General features: G+C 31.5%; 1 pseudogene; it reads right to left on the minus strand.

Annotated features, from left to right (window-relative positions):
• Positions 1-13858: 13858 nt before the first annotated feature.
• On the minus strand, positions 13859-15761 carry LOC101264716 (actin-100-like; annotated as a pseudogene).
• Positions 15762-19326: the final 3565 nt, after the last annotated feature.

Genomic DNA, 19326 nt, shown 5'->3' on the forward strand with positions numbered 1-19326 from the left:
TTTTATGATCTCTTAATCATAGTACTATTTGAGAAGGTTGGTAGCTCAAAGATATTGTTGTAAGAAAGGTGTTCATATTTTTGTTGTATGTATTCAAATTTTATTATGTTTGTGATCATTAATACAAATTCATTTTCACAGATCGTGAATATTTGTAATATATGTGACATAGTTATACATGAATGCTCGATGGAAATGGTTTTAGGTGATTGATTATTGATAATGTCGAGGATACATATTGATTTGCATGTCCGAGGGAAATAATTTTGTGTAGGTATTTGGATTTCGTGAGTTCCTCATAGTCTTGGATCACAACATTCCTCTATATATTGGGTTGGAATATATCTGAAATCTATCTTATATTGGATTGGAATGTGTCATGTATATTTGGAATGTATCTAGTATCCCAGATGTAAATTTAGTGTGATACACATGTATCTGAGATACACCTCATCTCTCTCCTTCTCTCATGATGACTCAGATATCTCTCTTTCTGTGAGCGTGTTTATTTATACTATGTATCTTGTAGATAAAATAGATGTATCTACGTGTATCATTTGACTTGAAACTTGGTATGAAATTATTTATAAGTGAAACAATTTATAATTATTTCAAAAAAAAAACAAGAGAACTAGTAAAGAAGAAATGTTTGTGTAATTAGGTAATTTTAAACATTACGTGTTAGGACATATGTAACCTTCTTATCAAAAAAAGCAGGGGAAAATTTAGTTTCTAGCTAAAATATATGATAGGTAAATTTGGGGTCTTTCCGTAAAATACTTAGGATATAGAATTCATTATTTAGATACTGTAATTATTTAGTTTTGAGATATTAAAAAATTTAAAATTATAATCACCACTGTTCACATATGATGAAGAAAATGATTTAGAAAGCCTTTAGAAAATATTCAAATCTAGAGGGGATACCATCAAAGGAGAGATCACCATTATCAATAACAAGTGTTTGAATATCTATCTTGGAAGGACATCTATTTAACTATTAAATGTACCATTGAATATGGCATAGTAAGCAACTGAGATAGTTGTTGGTAAGCTTTTTGGTCATAGAAAATTGATCGATTAGTTTTAGCCTTTTTTAATTTTAATAGTTTATTTTGATCGTCGTTTTTAATTTTAAAGTCCATTTGTTAGTTAGTTAGACTAAAGGTGATCTACTTCATCAAAATTAAGGGACTAAAGATGTCGGAGTTATATTTAAGGATCAAAATAGGCCTACTCAGTTAGAAAAATGATTTTTGAAATACTTTCAAATCTTTACTCAAATTATTGTAATAATTTTAAATTTTGGCCAAAGTTTATTATTTTTGCACTATTTAATAATGTATTTTATAGATACATAAGTGATTATGTGGATACCAATAATATTGCATCATTAATAATAGTAACTTGTTCAGTTGAACACATATATATCTTTAAAAGGAAAAGTGTCTGATATACCCCTCAACTTTGTCATTTGGAGCTGATATACCCCTCAACTTTGTCATTTGGAGCTGATATACCCTTCGCTATGAAAGTGGCTCATATATGCCCTTACCGTTTTACGAACGGCTCACACATAGCTCTGCCATTACAAAATGAGCTCATATATACCCCTTCATTAAATGGAACTTAAAAAATTAGTTCTAAATTTATATTTTTTACTTTTAATATTTATCAAAATTATTTAGGGGTATATATGATTCTTCAATCAAAGTTCAAGGTATATTTTAACTTTTTTCATACACAATTTATTTTTTTACTTCTTTTATTATAATTATTTGACTTTCTTATTCTTGTTTATATTTTTTTTCTTTCATTTCTTAGTTTAAAGAAGAAAAAAAATTATTATCTTTTGTCTATATTGTAATTCAATTTTTGTATATGAAGAAAAAAATTTGGTCATCTACAATAAGTTTTACAAGAATTTTAGTAAAACATAAATAAATTTCATTATCAAAATAATAATTCTAAATTAGTTATTGAATAAAAAAAAAGTCAAAATAAAATATGTTTGACGAGGATTAAACTTACTCATATAGATAACATTTTTTTTAAAAAAATAAATTAAAAATTGTATTAAAATTATTATCTTTTTCATTTCCGTTAGAGGAAAATGGTATATGTGAGCCATTTGTTTACAAGTAGGGGTATATATGAACCACTTTCATAACAAGGAGTATAACAGCTCTAATTGAGAAGGAAAAGGTTTGGCTAAAAAAACCTCTTAGATGATGTATTTTAATTGGTTTGAGTTATTAAAAAATAAAAATGATATCAATTTCTATGATTGCATTAATAAAAGAATTAATAAAAAAATTTATCATATCTAGTGGAAATAATACCATTAAATAAGAGATTACCACAGTCAAATTTAATTGCTAAATTCTATGTAATCAAGATTAAAGATTAAAAAAAAGTTCATATAGCAATATAAATATTATTGGCATTACACATCTTTACCCCATTTCTCAACTTCATTGTTATTTCCTCCTAACTCAACCAAATTGTTGATAGAAAGACGAGCCAAGTAGTTTTCCCCCCTTTAATCTTAAAATTTCATTTAGTAGAATTACCCAATAAATCTACTACTTATATTACTTTTCTCTCTTTTGATGAGTTTGATTCTTTCATTTTCTAGTTTTAATAAAGTTCAAATTTCTGAATCCTTGAAAAATAACAATTCTGAGTAAACCATGTCTAGTTTATGTACATTTCTTCTTTGGTAGTTTTGGAAAATATTACCCACAAGAGTTTATATGAAAAATTTTGATTTGGTACTTTTATATGAAAAATTTTGATTTGGTACTTTTATTTCATTTGTATAAATGTATAGTGTACACAAAAAATGAGGGTGGGGTGGGGAGATTTATAGCACAAATTAACAATAATACTCTATGATGAAAATAATTATCATGATACTACACACTTGACATTAGCCAAAAGGCCGAGAGAGGTATATCATGATACATTTTACTAGTGTATAAAATAATTTAAAAAATTGTATGAATTTTATATATATATATATATATATATATATATATATATATATATATATATATTTCAATAAAATAAGGTTCAATAATTTAGTAAATTTTTTAATGTTGTAAAATCCTACTAAGTACTCCTTCACTCTCTTATTCTATTATGTAAAAGGTGATATTTAAAAATAAGGTGATATTTCAATAAAATAAGGTTCAATAATTTAGTAAATCTTTTAATGTTGTAAAATCCTAATCAGTACTCCTTCACTCTCTTATTCTATTATGTAATTATCATATTAGGTTCTAGTTTTAACTTCCCTTTTTTTTTTGATGGACTCTGTCCATTCATGAATCTAATATTACTGTTCATCTCTTTCTCTTAGCTTTTATTCTTAAAAGTTTTCTTCTTTAACCACACCCTAGATTTGGTTATTCACAGTTCCTTTCTCAGAACATTTAACCTGACAATGTCCTAGGAATTTACAGGTTAATCCATCGATACAAATAAGAAGCTAAGAAACTAACCATATACTAAGTAATATAAATTCATGATGATATTCATAAATTTACATAAATTTACAAGATTAAAGTTTTATAAACACGCATAATTTAACACACATAATTTACATATATGGGAAGTTTACTAGAAGCTTAAATGTGAAAACTTACATTATTTAGAATAGAGTGAAGTTTCCCTTTCGGGAAACCCGAAAAAGCACCCAAGCTTTTCTTAAACAAACTTACTAAAATAAAGCACTAAAGAACTAAAAACTTTTTTACAAACCAAAAGATAACTTATGGTAAAGATGTTGGTATGAATATTTTTAGAGCTTTTTTGTAGTGATTGTCTTTTCTTTTTTCTCGCCTTCTATCTCTTCTTGTCTTGATAATGTCTGCTTTTATAGATGTCTTCGGGCGGACTTCAAACTCCGGATTTCAAATGAAAAGGGAATCTTATTATCTCAGCCGGGTACACATCTGGGCCCCATCGTTACATGAAATAATGTCCCTCTTCTTACATTATTGTCCTTGGAATCTGATATTGAAAACTGATATCTGTCTATCTTATCTCTTTTTACATTATTGTCCTTAGAATCTGATATATCTGTCTATCTTATCTCTTACCTGAATAAGACGCGTCCCAATAGTTTTTCCACATGTGTGGTAGTGAGTAAAGTGGGACTCACATTTTTGACAAAAAGAGGCATTCCTCTTTTAAGACTATAGCAATAATATGTATTTTTTTATGTGTCTAAATTATGTAATGCAATTAAATCAAAACTCATTCCGGAATCATCATCATTTGGGTCTTGGGAAAATTGCATCGAGTCTAAAAAATTATCGGAATTATTTGGGCATGGAGTAGAATCTTGTCTTGGGCTTTGTATTGGGCTTGGGTTTATATGTTTGTCTTTTTCTTGTTTTTGTTTAAGTAGTTTCGTACAGTTTGGGTTATTAGAAATTCTAAGTCTTTATTTTTTTGGGATTTTTTAATTTTCTGTCTAATTGTCTGGTTGAATGAAAGTGGTAATCTTCTTCTGGAAGATGAACCTTCATCTTTTTCACTTTTTGGCAAAGTGACAGCCATTAACGGGTTTGAGAAGTCTTTACCGGCCACCGTTTTGAACCGGACTAGCTGTATCTTCATCCGATACAGTGGATTTCTTAGCATTCAGTGGGGACTGCACACCCATCTCATCCATTTTTGTTTGGGATGAAGAACCCTGAGTATCTGTCTGATTTTTTACATTCTTACCTTTGCTTTCCATTTTGTTAAGTCTTTCCCTGAGCTTGACATTTTCTTGCATTAAGGCCTTATTTTTCAAGTTTAGCCTCTTGAATGCTTCGGTCATGGATGAACAATGGTCACAAAATATAACTTTGTCTGTGCCTCTCTGGATGTTGTATTGTGGAATTTTATCTGGGTTTTGTCTGAGAGCTGGAGAAATATAATAATTTGGTCCTAGTATTTCTCTAGCATAATCTAAGACTTCTGTAAAATCATTAAAACCTTTGAAAAGAGGTTTTTGAAATTTTTTTATTGAATCTAAAACTTCTATCCATGTTTGAAAAACACCATTTGTCTTACCAAGAATTACTACATAATATTTAAATCTATTTTCTTTATTTTTATTAGGAAAATAATATCCTAAAGCATTTAAGACTGCAATTACATATTTAGTGTCTTTTTTATTATGTGCTATCCATATGTTGTCTATAAGACATGTCTGCTGTTTGTCTAATTGACAGTCAGCTAAATGTCTAAATGTCCAATTGGACGGCCCATATGCAATTAAATTTTGTGTCCAAATTGCAACCTTTCTATTCTAACATCATCAATTTTGTCTAATGATTTAAAATGTAAATTAGCTAGCATTGTCTGTTTATAAGAGTCTGCCAAACCTGAGGTTGAAGGTTGAACCTTTTTACCTTTGTCTGGTAGTAGAGGTCTCATTCTGTAAAATATAAACTTTGATTAGTAATATATGTTTTATCGAAAAATTTGATTTCGAAAAGAGTTTGTTTTATTTTCGACTTTTAGGAGTCGCCACTTAATTTTTAAGAAAAAATCAAGAAAACTTATTTTCAGAACAATTAAACAGAAAATTGTTTTGAAAACTATTATAAGGGTTCGGGATTCCTATTAGTGTCTTAGGAAGGTGTTTAAGGCACCTAAGACACTCCGTTAAACACGGTTTTCTGGCGATTAACTTATTTGACTATTTTATTTTAACTTTAGCGAATTTCATTTTGAAGTTAAATATATTAAATTTTAGTTAAACCCTTTAAACTTAAGCAAACTTTCAAACTTGAACCTCTATTGTTTTAAACTTCAATTCTTAATTCTAAGTTTGATAAAGCAAAAGGCATTTGATAGGGTTGGAGTTTTCTAATCTTAAGTTTAAGGCATTCAAAACGAAAATATAAACAAGTAGTAAAGCAAAAACAGAGAGAGAGAGATTTGGGTCCAAACTTGGGTTCTGTTCGCCTTGACCGTGTTTTGGACCCACCCGTTCTTGGGTATTAGACCCATTTCTATTTCGCACCTGTCCTAGTCTAAGCATACGAAAATACTACAATAAAAACAAAACGACAAGGGCTTATGCCCATTACAAATAAAAAAATACTAAAATACAAAATAATGGAAATATCAAATTCATTTCTTCCGACTCTTCAATCTTCATGGCATTTCGAATCCGACATGTCCGTTTTGATGGCTTGACTCGGATGAAAGATTTTTGAGCCTTTATGGCTCTCTCTATTGCGTGGATGAGAGCGGAGTCCCAAATGGACTCGAAAGGGAGTTTTCACATGCCACAAAAACAAGTAAAAGTGAGAATTGACATCTTAAACAAATAACTAGGATGAATAAAATTCACAAGTACAAACATTCTTAACATAGTACCAATCAGATATTCATAAGAAAGTCTGACCTAACAAAAATGTATTCCATTTCTTTTTTTTCTCAAAATAACGACTCATTTTCAAACTTTGTTAAAACTAGCAACTATCACAAAATGAATAAACCTAATGATAACAATAGTAATGAGATAATATGCACAATATGTAACAACAATAACCCTAAGAGCAAACAACTAACTGGACATCAACTAGTGTTGTTAACAAACCACGAAGACAGCTCAACCGACCATGTGTATTCACATTTTTCGAGCATTTCAAAGCTTTTGACCATAAACGAAACAAATACCAGCAAGGTGATGAGCAACACCACATTTATCGAGCTATGGTCTTCAGATACGAAACAAAATGAGACCAACACGATAAAATCAGTTGTAAGGACGCCTTGACGAAACAAGTGAAACAGAGGATAGCACACATAAACGAATATAACGAGACAATCTACGACATACGACACGGCTTGAGCTCAAACTATACCCAACACTCACAACATCCTGCAGTTACAGTAGACAAACCATGTACTTAACATTCACATGTTCAATAGGTTTGAACCCGAAACGAGACGAAAGAACAACAATATGAACAGCAGCAACGAGATTTTCCATTCTTTCTCTCTTCTTTTTTTTTTAAAAAAAATAGTAGAGGAACAAATCAACAACTAAAGAAGACCAACAACGAATATCATTTCTCAAGCGATATCAAAACCAGACGCGACTTAGACAACAACAATCAACTACTAAACGTGAGGAAAAACAGAGATGAAACAAGGAGCAGCAGTCGAAGCATAACAACACATATAGACGAGCCAGACTATACTAGATGAAAATAGACAGGCGCAGGCAAACACAATGCATCACAGCAACAACTGAGAAAGAAGACGAGGCATAAACAAAATAAGGGTCGATTCTCACCTTACTTTATGCAGCGAACGGCAATGACGAGCGAGGTAACGAGCTTCCACCATCGAAATGAGCTCCAAACTGTTTTGAAAACGACCCGACAAGCAAAGGGAACAGAATCGTGACTTCAGTCTACTGAGTTACGTGACTCTCTCCCTCTCTTCTGTTCTTACGAAACCGATAGTGAAACGCACACAAAAAAAATTCTTTCCGGTTGAGAACAACTCCCGACTACTCTTCTATAATAAAGAAAGAACCCGAAAGTTTCCTTCAAAACCCTTCCAATAATCTTTCGACCAAAATTCCAACAACAGACGGGAGAAGAGGCAGAGTCTTTTCGAAAATTTGTTCAAACAAAAATTGCTTACCAAGAAATTTTCTAACCCAATCGTCTAACTAAAATCTCTCGACCAAAAATTCCCACAAAATGTCCCCCCCCCCACAATCTGAAGAGGGAGGGGTTTTTATAGAAGATTTTTAGGTTTTTTGGTTTTGGGGGTGGGTCATACGATTTTTTTTCGCCCATTTTGAATTTAAAAATCGAATCTTATCCATTAGGACGATTCCAACGGAAGGGAGACGGAGGGATAAGATCAATCGACCGTCCTTGCGAGCTACGTGTCATCATCTTGGCGTGGCAAGGACGGGAGTTGTCCCTTTGTGCTCACTGCAGCTGCAGGTGTCCGTTGCGGATTCTCGTTCCTCCACGCGCTATGGAGAGAGGATGGGAGCGTGGGAGATGAGGGAGAGAGCGTGGGGAGTGGGGGAGAGGGGGATTTGGCGTTTTCTGGGAGTTTCTTTTTCGTTGGGTTTCTGCGTTTTCTGGAGCGTGTGGGGGTGCTGTGAAGGTGAAGAAGAAGGGGGTCGCGGGTCGGGGGACGGGTCAGGTTTTTTTAAAAAAATAAAGGGAGTGTTGGGCTGGTTTTAGGAAGAGAAGTGGGAGAATTGGGGACGTTTGGGCCTGAAGGGAACTTGGGCCTGGCTTGGAAGAGGAGGGGTGTGGGCTGATGGGGGAAATTGGGTTGGTTTCGAATATACACAAGATATACCGGCTATATATATCACTATGTAAACGTTAAATTGCTATATTTTTGCAAAATTATAAAACTAATTAATTTAAATTATTTGAAAAATTTAGGAAGCTCTATAATTAACTTATACCGACGTGGGTCAAAATTGGGTGTCAACAACCTACTTAATTGATCTGCAATATTATTATCATTTCCTTTTATATGTTCAAAGATTATAGAATGATAAATAGATATAGTATCTAAAAAATTTAACCATCTTCTTCTACTACTAGTTTTATCATTAATTTTTTGATTAAATTTTACTATGGCTTCACAATCCGTTCTTATTAATATTTATGGTTTATTTAGAACATAGATTCTAAAACTATTTAAACCATATATTATGACTAAAATTTCGACATCTATACTAGCTTTATTACCTTTTTCTTTAAATTTTCCACTTTGATAGGCGCATATTTTTTCTTCTTGTTTAGAACTATATTTATGTGGTCGAGATTTTAATACTGCACCCCAACCTTCAAAGCTTCCATCTGTTTCTATTATTAAATAGTCTGTTACTAGTGGCATATTGAGATCAGGATTATTTTTTATTCTTTCTTTTATTTTTTGTACTAATTTTATATCTTCAATATTGAAGTTTCTTTGTCCTTTAGTTCCTGTCTTAGAATATAAAGGTCCTGCTATTTTTCCTAAGTCTTTAATAAAAGGTCTAGCATAATTTATTATTCCTAAGAATTTTTGCAAATCCTTTAAATTATTTAATTTGTCTGGCATATCTAGAGCTTTTCTAGCTATATGAGGTTGTAATTTGACTTTTCCTTCTCCTAAAATAATTCCTTAAAAATTTATATAGTTTTTACATAGTTCCATTTTCTTTTTGCTAATTATTATCCCATTATTAACAAATAGTCTAAAAACTGTTTGTAAATGTCCTAAGTGTTCTTTTATATTTTTACTAAATACTAGGATATCATCTACATATACTAAAACAAATCTTTTATATTCTCCAAATATTTTATCCATTTTTCTTTGGAAAATTGGAGGTGCTGTTTTTAGCCCAAATGGCATGACTAGCCATTCAAAATGTCCTTCAGGGCAGTTAAAAGCTGTCCATTCTATACTGTCTGGATGCATTTTTATCTGCCAGTATCCTGATTTACAATCGAATTTACTAAAAAATTTTTTTCCTTGTAATCTATTTATTAATTCAGTTTTATCAGGTAATTTATATCTGTCTGCTCTAGTATTATCATTTAGTCTTTTATAGTTTATAACCATTCTAGCTTTTCCTCTAATTATTTCACTATGATTCCTTACCATAAAGGCTGCTGATCTAGTTTTGAAGTAAATCTTCTTATTACCCCTAATTCTAATAATTCTTTAATTTGTATTCTAAAATCTTCTAGATCCTGATTTGTAGCTTCTATTGAGACTGTCTTTATTATATACATTTTGTGTGTGTGTGGGGGGGGGGGGTGTGCGTGCGTGCGTGCGTGTGTGTGTGTGCGCGTGCGTGCGTGCGCGTGCGTGCGTGCGTGCGTGTGTGTGTGTGTGTGTGTGTGTGTGTGTGTGTGTGTGTGTGTGTGTGTGTGTGTGTGTGTGATAACATATAAATTATTACACAATAATTACAGAGTGAATCAAACTTGTATCAATAATGAATTAAACAAGTATCCAATAGGAACAAATTAATGAATATAAAACTGCAAAATGAATTAAATTTTTCTTAAAATTTATTAAACAATATTAAATTTGAATAAGAATAGAGAATTAAAAATTGATGGAAAACATAACTATGATTGACAAGACAATTATGTGTAGAGTGAATTAAACTTGTATCGATGATGAATTAAACAAGTATCCAATAGTAACAAATAAATAAAAAATGTGAAATTAATTAAATTTGCATTAAGTTTTGTATTATACAGTATTTAAAGTTGAATAATAAAAGAGAATTAAGAATGAATGGAAAAGGTAACTAACAAAAGATATAACAATGATCAAAAAAGTGTTAAGTTATATCAATAATGAATTAGACAAGTATCCAATAGTAATAAATCAATCAAAAAACTTCAAAATGAATTAAATTTTCATTAAATTGTATTATCTAATTCAATTTTAATACAGTTGCAAGACAATGTTAATGCTATATTTAATTCATTTCAATCTAATATTTCTCCTAAATTCAATTATAAACTTAACCAAACCCTCTGAAAATTGAGATATAAACTCCTAACGACATTTTCAATTATTTGTAGGAACTACCTATTCAAACTTATCACAAATTAGTAAAATTCAACTAATGAATTCAATATTTGAAGTTTTATAATGACCATCAATGGTAAACTCTTACTTCTGTAATTTTAAAAATTTGAAATTTCTACTTAAAAACGTGATTGTATACACATTTGTGGTCTTTTGTTCCTCTTTTCATCTTGTTTTTGAATAAAAAATAGCGAAATGGACAAAAATTGAGGAATATAGTTATTTAGATGAAAAGTTTAAAGAAAGAAACAAGAATTAAAAAAAGAATAAAGAAGAGAAGGAATATAAATAACACCATGGAAAGAAACAAAAAAGTAAAAGAGTAAAAAAAAGAAGAAGAAAGAGACGAAGAAGCAGAAGAGTAAAAAGAAAGATAGAAAGAGTCGAAGAAGCGGAAGAATAAAAAGAAGAAGAGGAAAAAGGGTTGAGAAAGAGGCGAAGACCATACAATTTTTTTAATTCCAAAAAAATGTTACATTTAGTTAGAAAATATATATTCACATAAATTGATAAATACTTTTATAATATAACATATTTATGTGAATTTACCATGAATAAATAACTTAAGAAAAAAATAATCAATTTTCTCATTAAGGATGTTTGTATACAACATTGAAAGCTATAAAATATATTTATACATTTGAGAATTAATAAAGAAAGAGATTCTCAACAAAAATAATTGCCACATAGAATATTGAAGATAAGAAGATCCTCCGGACCGCGATGTTGAAGAAGGACAATGTTGATGTGATTATGAAATCCCAACAACAAATTCTTGGTGAAGCATTTGATGGAAAAGATAAAGCGAAGTCACGAGGCTGAGATAGGGAAGCAACACGGATCACTATTGCAAATATCAAAAAGACAGTTAACTTTGATGATTGTTTTCAAGCTGAAAGAGATTTGATGTCCATTCTGAGTGCTCCAAAACAAATTCTTGGCAAAGCATTTGATGGAAAAGAGGAGAAGAAGAAGGTTGAGTTGCAAGAAGAGAAAGCTAAGTCGCAGCAGAATAAAAGATAGAGAAGTGGGTCGAATTAATTGATTTAACAAGCATGAATTATATTTAAGGGACAGAAAAGACAAGTTAACATAGGAATATAAATATAGTTGATTTAAACATTACATATCCTTGCCCCATTTCAAAACTTCGCTATTATTTCATCCAAACTCGGTTTAATTTTTGGTAGAGTCAGTTCTGATTCGTGTAGTGATCAGTTATGATAAATGATCAATCCTATTAGTTTTGTTCATTACTAAAATGAAGGTAAGTAGTATTTTTTTCTTTAATTCTTTGAAATTTCAATTGGCGAATTATTCAATAAATATAATTTAGGGCTAATTATTTTTGTTTTTATCTCTTTTGATATAATTTCTAGCTTTGATTTTCTAGTTATAATAATGTTGAAATTCTTGAATGCTTGAGAATTGTTAAAAGATTGACTTAATCATGTTTAGTATATATCAAATTATTTTTTGATATTTTTATGAATTTTTGTTTTGAATAGATAAAGATATGAAAAATATTGTTTCTCATTTCTAATAAAACTTGAAAAATATCGATTTGTTTTACGTAGCATAAATCATGTGCTTGGGGAAAAACTAACCCTCTTTTTTACTCTAATTCTATATGTTTTTTTTAGTCATTTAGATGACTGAGGCAAAGTCTTGGTGTCAATGAATGTATGGAACCATTTACTTAGAAAAATCATACCATATAGATAACTCAATAATTTATTTAGCATAACATAAATTGAACTTTCTAGAATAGTTTCAATAAATTTTAGCATAAAACTTACCCGTAGGACAGACGGGGTAAAAAGTTTAAAAGTGTCAATTCAAGAGCAATGAAGAAACTTTTTATAGCTAGATAGAGAAAAGACATGGTGAAATTATACAAATTACTTCAACGTGACTTGACATATACATCACCACATTATTTGCCCAGTCCCTAACATTGTCAACAAAATTCTCTTGCAAGACACAATGGCCATATTATGAAGTTTGCTCTCGATATTTTGAGTGATGATTTGAGTGCTTCAAATATTGATCATTCATTGCTTCATGTCTCTACCTGAGGTGTTTATGAACTCACCATCCCAAACCTTTGTCTTTTTTCCTATTCAACTCTTCATCATCACAATTGAGATATTTTAAGATGATACATTGTATCTTCAATTTGCTCCGTGACACTTCACTTTTCTTGAATCTTGTGACCATCAACCCAAGGCATACTATTTTTTATCAGATATCGAAAATAATGCCCTCGTGGCTCCATTTCTCTCTACCTTGAAGCTTACAGGTTGTAATGATATCCAACTCCTCAATATTTTAGCCCTGGTGTTTAATTACTTGTTCATTATTGAAAGTCATTACGTGGATTTAAAGTTCCTCAATGCTTATCTTGAGCTAAAAATAGTGAGCATTTTTCTGTGCGACACTACAATTCAGAATTATGAATTTTTGAGAAGTTTTAACTTGTTAGTGTTTATTTGTTCATTCCCTAACCACTTGTAGATGTGATGGTTAAGTCTACAAGATCACTCGAGGATAAAGGAGTCTGGATCTTTTACCTTGACCTACTGTAGTTTCATCCAGCACCACCAAATGTCGATATACTGCTTGATGATTATAATTCCAGCTAACTAGGTTACACTGTTAGTATAGCCATATTAATTGGAATTACGAAGGAATTTAAGAACTGAAAGGGTAATTGAAGAACAAAGATAGAACAAAAGGGATGAGAAGCCGAACTGATCAAAGAAAAGTGATGAGGAAATAGAGATACACCATAATAATTTGATAAAATATTCTTTCTAACTTCTTGTCCTTTTTATCAAATGGTAATTGGGTCTGCATCTCAAATAAAACTCTCTAATATTTTACTCGGCCCAATATATAGAACTGAATTAGTCTCATTCACCACTTTTAGACCACAAGCCCTTACGAGTTAGCTTGGTTCTCAAGACATTCACTCAGGCGTTCACCTCTATGGTGATGGGGTTTTTACATTGATCTCTATCGACAAAAAACCTTACCTCTACAAGATCCCTCTCAAGCTAGTTCTCGACTTGTTGTACTCCAATACAAAGTTAGTAATTGTTTCTTAAGAATCTAAGTTATGTTATTATTAGTTTTCTGTATACCAGCTAAATTACAAAGAAAAGAGGCTAAGCCGAGCAAGGAAAACCGAAAACAGACTCAATCTTTATGTTGCTTGTGCCTGAACTAACTTAAGAGGATTTTAAGTTCTCACAAAAGCTTAGAAACACTTCTTATAGACAATTGAGGGACCATATTCATCGTACTCACCCTTTGTTATCAACATCTAAATAGGATGTAGTTATAAGTGTTGAATCCCTTCAGCTTAAAAAAAGTTAACAAGACTTGAAATATTGATTTATTAGTTAAATAAAGTAAGAAGAAACTAACTCTTTTGAGAGAATTGAGGGAAGCTAGAATTGATCCTCCTATCTAGGTGTTATACATCCTCTCAGGTGGTGCAATCACCTCGATATTCGTTCCCCTTGGAACAAGAGTAGTGATTTCTTACTCATACGTTCTACTATACAAGGAAACATAGTTGAGCCACCAATAAGCATAATGTATGCAAATAAGTCCTTCCTAATATCAACATCACTTTTTATGATTGAAATATAGACGTTTTCGTGGATTCTTGTCGGTCCCTTTCCGACCAATGATGGCTGAAGTAGGACTTTGCGACATTGGAAACCCCCATCACCAATGTAAAAGATTCGTCCATCAGGAAGCTCAAAGCCCTTGTCAACTGAAGATATATTTTTTGCCTTCTTAATCTCCTGTTGAAAATCCAATGCAACATAAGTAATTGTCTCCTTCATATGCCTTGTAATATTTATTCTATCGCTATGTACATACAAAACATCCTTTGATAAACTCCCACAAATAATTAGTAAGATCACGACTACTAATACTTAACCATAAGATAGCATTGGGAAGTGCAAGTCCCTCATAGATGGGGATAGTGTGGGTCGAACCATAACTAGAATTAAGCACAATGCCTGGTTGTAAGATATTAAATGAAATTAGTTACCAGCTAATAATAAATAGTAGAGAACCAGTATTTCTTCTCTTCTGCTTCCCAGTTAGGCGACCCCTAGGCAAACGAAGACAGAACAGGCTGGATTGCAACATACATGGATGGAACACTGAATTTCTCAAACATGATTTCGGTCATTTCTCCTGGTTTACTCCGTGGTTAAGTTATACTTACGTCAAAATAATGGAATGCTCCTCAGGAGCAAAACGAAGTTCATTGTAAAATATGTGATGTTAGATTTTCTCCATGTGATCCCATTTTTTTACCAAGCCATTTTCAATGGGATATTTCTAAGCCAAAATACCCCTTTTACGCTAAGATTGATCACCAACATAAACATCTTGTTGTCCCATACCAAGCATGAAGCAGATATAATGAGAACCCAACTCACTTTCGAAAATAGTCTTTGGACCATCATCCCTAACAAACCCAGCCTAAAGAAACAACTGTATGAATATCCATCAACTAGCAACACAATGAATAAAACTGAAATTGCAAGTCGTTTGTTCTTCTTAACCTTAGTTGTAGTTCCGTTGTCGATAACAACTGTTTGAATATCTATCACATCAGCAATGTTGTAAGGACGTTAAAAATTGTTTTTACAAGTCAATGAGAAATATCTTTCTTTATGTTTAGTTTGATATGTTCGCATTTTTGTTATTGCTGATCTGGTCTGCATTACATAGGTCCATTATCCCACTTCATGCACCCATTATCCCATTAATGGGAAGGTTGTTAACTACCCATTATCCCATTGATAGAAAGGTAGTTAACTATCCATTATCCCATTAATGGGAAAGTGGTTAATTACCCATTATTCCACTGATTGGATAATGGTTAACTACCTATTATCCCACTACATGGATCGACTATCCTAATACTCTAGTGGTTGGTAACTTTCCTAACTTCACAAGCATTCTTGATGGAAGCACAATTATAATTATGTCATTTGGTTCAAAGGTCCCTAAGCAGATTACTTCTAAAAAACTCCATACCATGTAAGAGTGATGTTTTGAGTGTAGACTCCGACTATATCGCTAACAATTGCTGGAGGTATGTCAATCACATCATATTTCCGCTGCGTCATTGTTGTGTAATGTCTTATATTTGACATCAGAGCCGTTGAATTTCCTCTGCTTTGTTAATGTCAGAATTCTCTAAAATCTCTCAAAATGGTTCTTGAAAATTCAGATTTTGTTTTGAAATTTTTGAAAACATTTTCTAGTAATAAAAAGCAAAGAGATTGTTGTTTTGTTTAGCACAATGTTCAACAATAAATCTTGATTATGATTTTGAGTTTCATATAATTTTATTTGATTGAAATTTAGCCACAATAATCTTAATGAAATCATATTATATAATATATTTTGGATCACTTAAAGAAATAAATGTCTAAGTGATCTAGAATTTATTTGATTAAAGTTTAACCACAACATCTTTAATTGAATAAAATTTCAAAAGTTAAGGATCACATAAAGAATTTTAAGACATTAGAAATGTAATTAATTATGCATGATATGATAAGTTAATTTCTTTATTATTAAGTTGCATAATTAACTAAGATGAAATATTAAATACTTTTCATAATTACCCACATGAATTATGAGTGAGAGTTTAATAGTTTTGTCATAAAGATAGAATATCATGATATTAAATTGATAATTTTATCATAAATATGAATCTAATTGAATTAAAAAATTTAACCCAAAGACAATTTTGATGTTAGTAGATTCAACTTTATATTACTTGCCTCGAATTTATGTTAAGTGTGCATGTATATTTTTTACAGTTATGCAACACGCAAATTTCTCTTAAATTTGTGATATTCCTGAACTGAGTGGTGAGAATTATAAGAATTTGAAAGAGAGGATTCTCCTTCACTTAGGATGTATGGATATTGATTATGCTATCAGGAAAGACGATCCACCTATTAATGAAATCAACACTCAAGATGAGATTTTTCTTCATGAACAACGGGAATGCTTTAACCGTTTGAGTGTTATGTTCATTAAGACTAAAACCTCTGCTGGTATTCGTGGTTATGTTGAACAACATAACAATGTCAAAGGATCACTGAAGGCTATTGATGAACAGTTTGAAACTTCAGATAATTCACTTGCCAGCATCTTAATTATGAAATTCTCATCAATGAGGCTCACTAGTGTGAGAAATGTGCATGATCACATTATGAATATGCAATACTTAGCGGCTCAATTAAAGGTTCTTGAAGTTAAAATGTCTGAATCTTTTCTTGTGCACTATATCTTGAATACATTACCTGTAGAGTATGATCCCTTTAAGATCTCTTATAATACACATAAAGATAAATGATCTATTAATGAACTCATGCCCATGTGTGTTCAAGAGGAAGGTCAACTACTTATGGAAATAGGAGAAACTGCATTCATGACTACTCAACGTAAGAAAACCAATCAATCCAACCAGAAGTATAAAGGAATGGCACCACTTGATGTTAATCATAACGCTTGGTGGATTGATTCTGCTTCTACAATCCATATTACGAATTTCTTGAAGGATTTAAGAAATTTGCGGAAGCCAGAGGGAGCTAAGCGAAGCGTCTTTTCTGGAGACAAGATGCAGTCGCATGTGGAATCTATTGGGACATGCAATTTAGTTCTTAGTAGTGGTTTTATTTTAGAGTTAAAAAAGACTTTTTATGTTCCTAATATTTCTAGGAATTTAATTTCAGTATCAAGACTTGTACATTTGGCATGTTCCTTCTTTCTAGAAAGTGATTCCAAACTATTTTTTAAACCTAAACTTATTGGATATAATACGTAGTCTAATATGGTCTTTTCTCTCTTAATTAACAAAATGATTCCACTCATATTGCTATGCATGTACAAACTGTTACTAAAAGATGTGTTATAAATGAAGATTCCTCTATCTTATGGCATCGGAGATTGGGACATATCTCCATCAATAGAATTAAGAGATTAATAAATGATAGAGTACTTAGTACTTTAAATTTTACTGATTTTGATACTTGTACGGACTGCATTAAAGGCAAGCAGACCAATAAGTCAAAGAAAAGTGCCAAGAGAATTTCAATCGTATTAGAAATCATACATTTAGATATATGTTGTACAGACATGGAGCATATGGTCAAAAATACTTTATCACATTTATAGATGATTGCTCACGATATATGTATCTCTACATGCTTCATAATAAGAGCGAAGCATTAGAAGCCTTTAAAGTTTTCAAGGCTGAAGTAGAGAAACAATGCGAAAAACAAATTAAGATTGTGAAAACTGATAGAGGTGGTGAGTATTATGGTAGATATACAAATGGTGGACAAGCACAAGGTCTGTTTGCAAAGTATCTTCAACAAAATGAGATTATTGTCTAATATACTATGCTTGGTTTCCGGATCAGAATGGTGTAGCAAAAAAAAGAAATTGAAGATTATTGAACATGGTGCGTAGTATCTTAAGTAGCTCTAAGCTACTCAAGTCCTTGTGGATTGAATATTTTAAGACATCATCATATATATTAAACCGAGTTCCAACCAAGGTTGTTTCAAAGATCCCTTTTAAGTTATTCAAAGGTTGGAAACCTAGTTTGACACATATAAGGGTATGGGGATGCCTGTCTGAAGTTAGAATTTACAACCCACAAGAAAAGAAACTGCTTCCTAGGACCATTAGTGGATATTTTCATTGGATATGCAAAAAGATCTAAAGGATATATATTGTACTGTCCATCTAACAATAGGATTGTGGAATCAAGAAATGCAAAATTTCTTTAAAATGACTTAATTAGTGGAAGTGATCATTTTCATAATACATTTTCTATAAGATATCAACCTTCCGCTTCAACTCAAAGATTGATTGGTGTACATAATACCCCTCAAATTCAATTGGGTGTTGAGCAACCAATCAATGATATTCAACAAGCTGCTGAAAACTTGCATATAGATCAAATTGTTCAAGTAATTCCTAAAATTATTGAACAACCAGTTGAACAACATAATCCACAGGAAAATGGTGGTGCAACATTGAGAAGTTCTACTAGAGAAAGAAAATCAGCAATTTCTGGTGACTTTGTTGTATATTTGCAAGAATCTGACGTTGGAGTTGAAAATGATCCTGAGTCTTTTTCAAGAGCCATGAATTATAAAGAGTCTGAATTGTATTACAATTCCATGAAAGATGAGATGAATTCTATGAAAAGTAACGACGTCTGGGATCTTGTCATTTGCCAAGTGGTGTTAAAACCATTGGATGTATAATGGGTTTTTATGACAAAAAGGACTCTTCATGAAACACAGAAAGATATAAAGCAAAACTCGTTGATAAAGGATTCACTCAAAATGAAGGAATTGATTACATAGAGACATTTTTTTCCTTGTCTAAAAAGTATTCCTTGCGCATAATATTGGCATTAGTAGCACACTTGACATAGAATTGGAAAATATGGATGTTAAAACCCTATTTCTCAATGGTGATCTAGAGGAAGAGGTTTATATGAAAAAATTATATATCGTGGTTTCACGGTATTTTTAATGCTTTTTCCTTAAGTTTAGTGTGTGTCCAAAAGCCTTTTTGTGTTAATTTTTATGTAAGTTTCTCTTTATTTGCAGGAAATATGTCTAAAGATGAACACGGATGTCTTTGAGCAAGAAATAC

Source organism: Solanum lycopersicum, chromosome 4, assembly GCF_036512215.1.
Source record: "Solanum lycopersicum chromosome 4, SLM_r2.1".
Lineage (NCBI taxonomy): Eukaryota > Viridiplantae > Streptophyta > Magnoliopsida > Solanales > Solanaceae > Solanum > Solanum lycopersicum.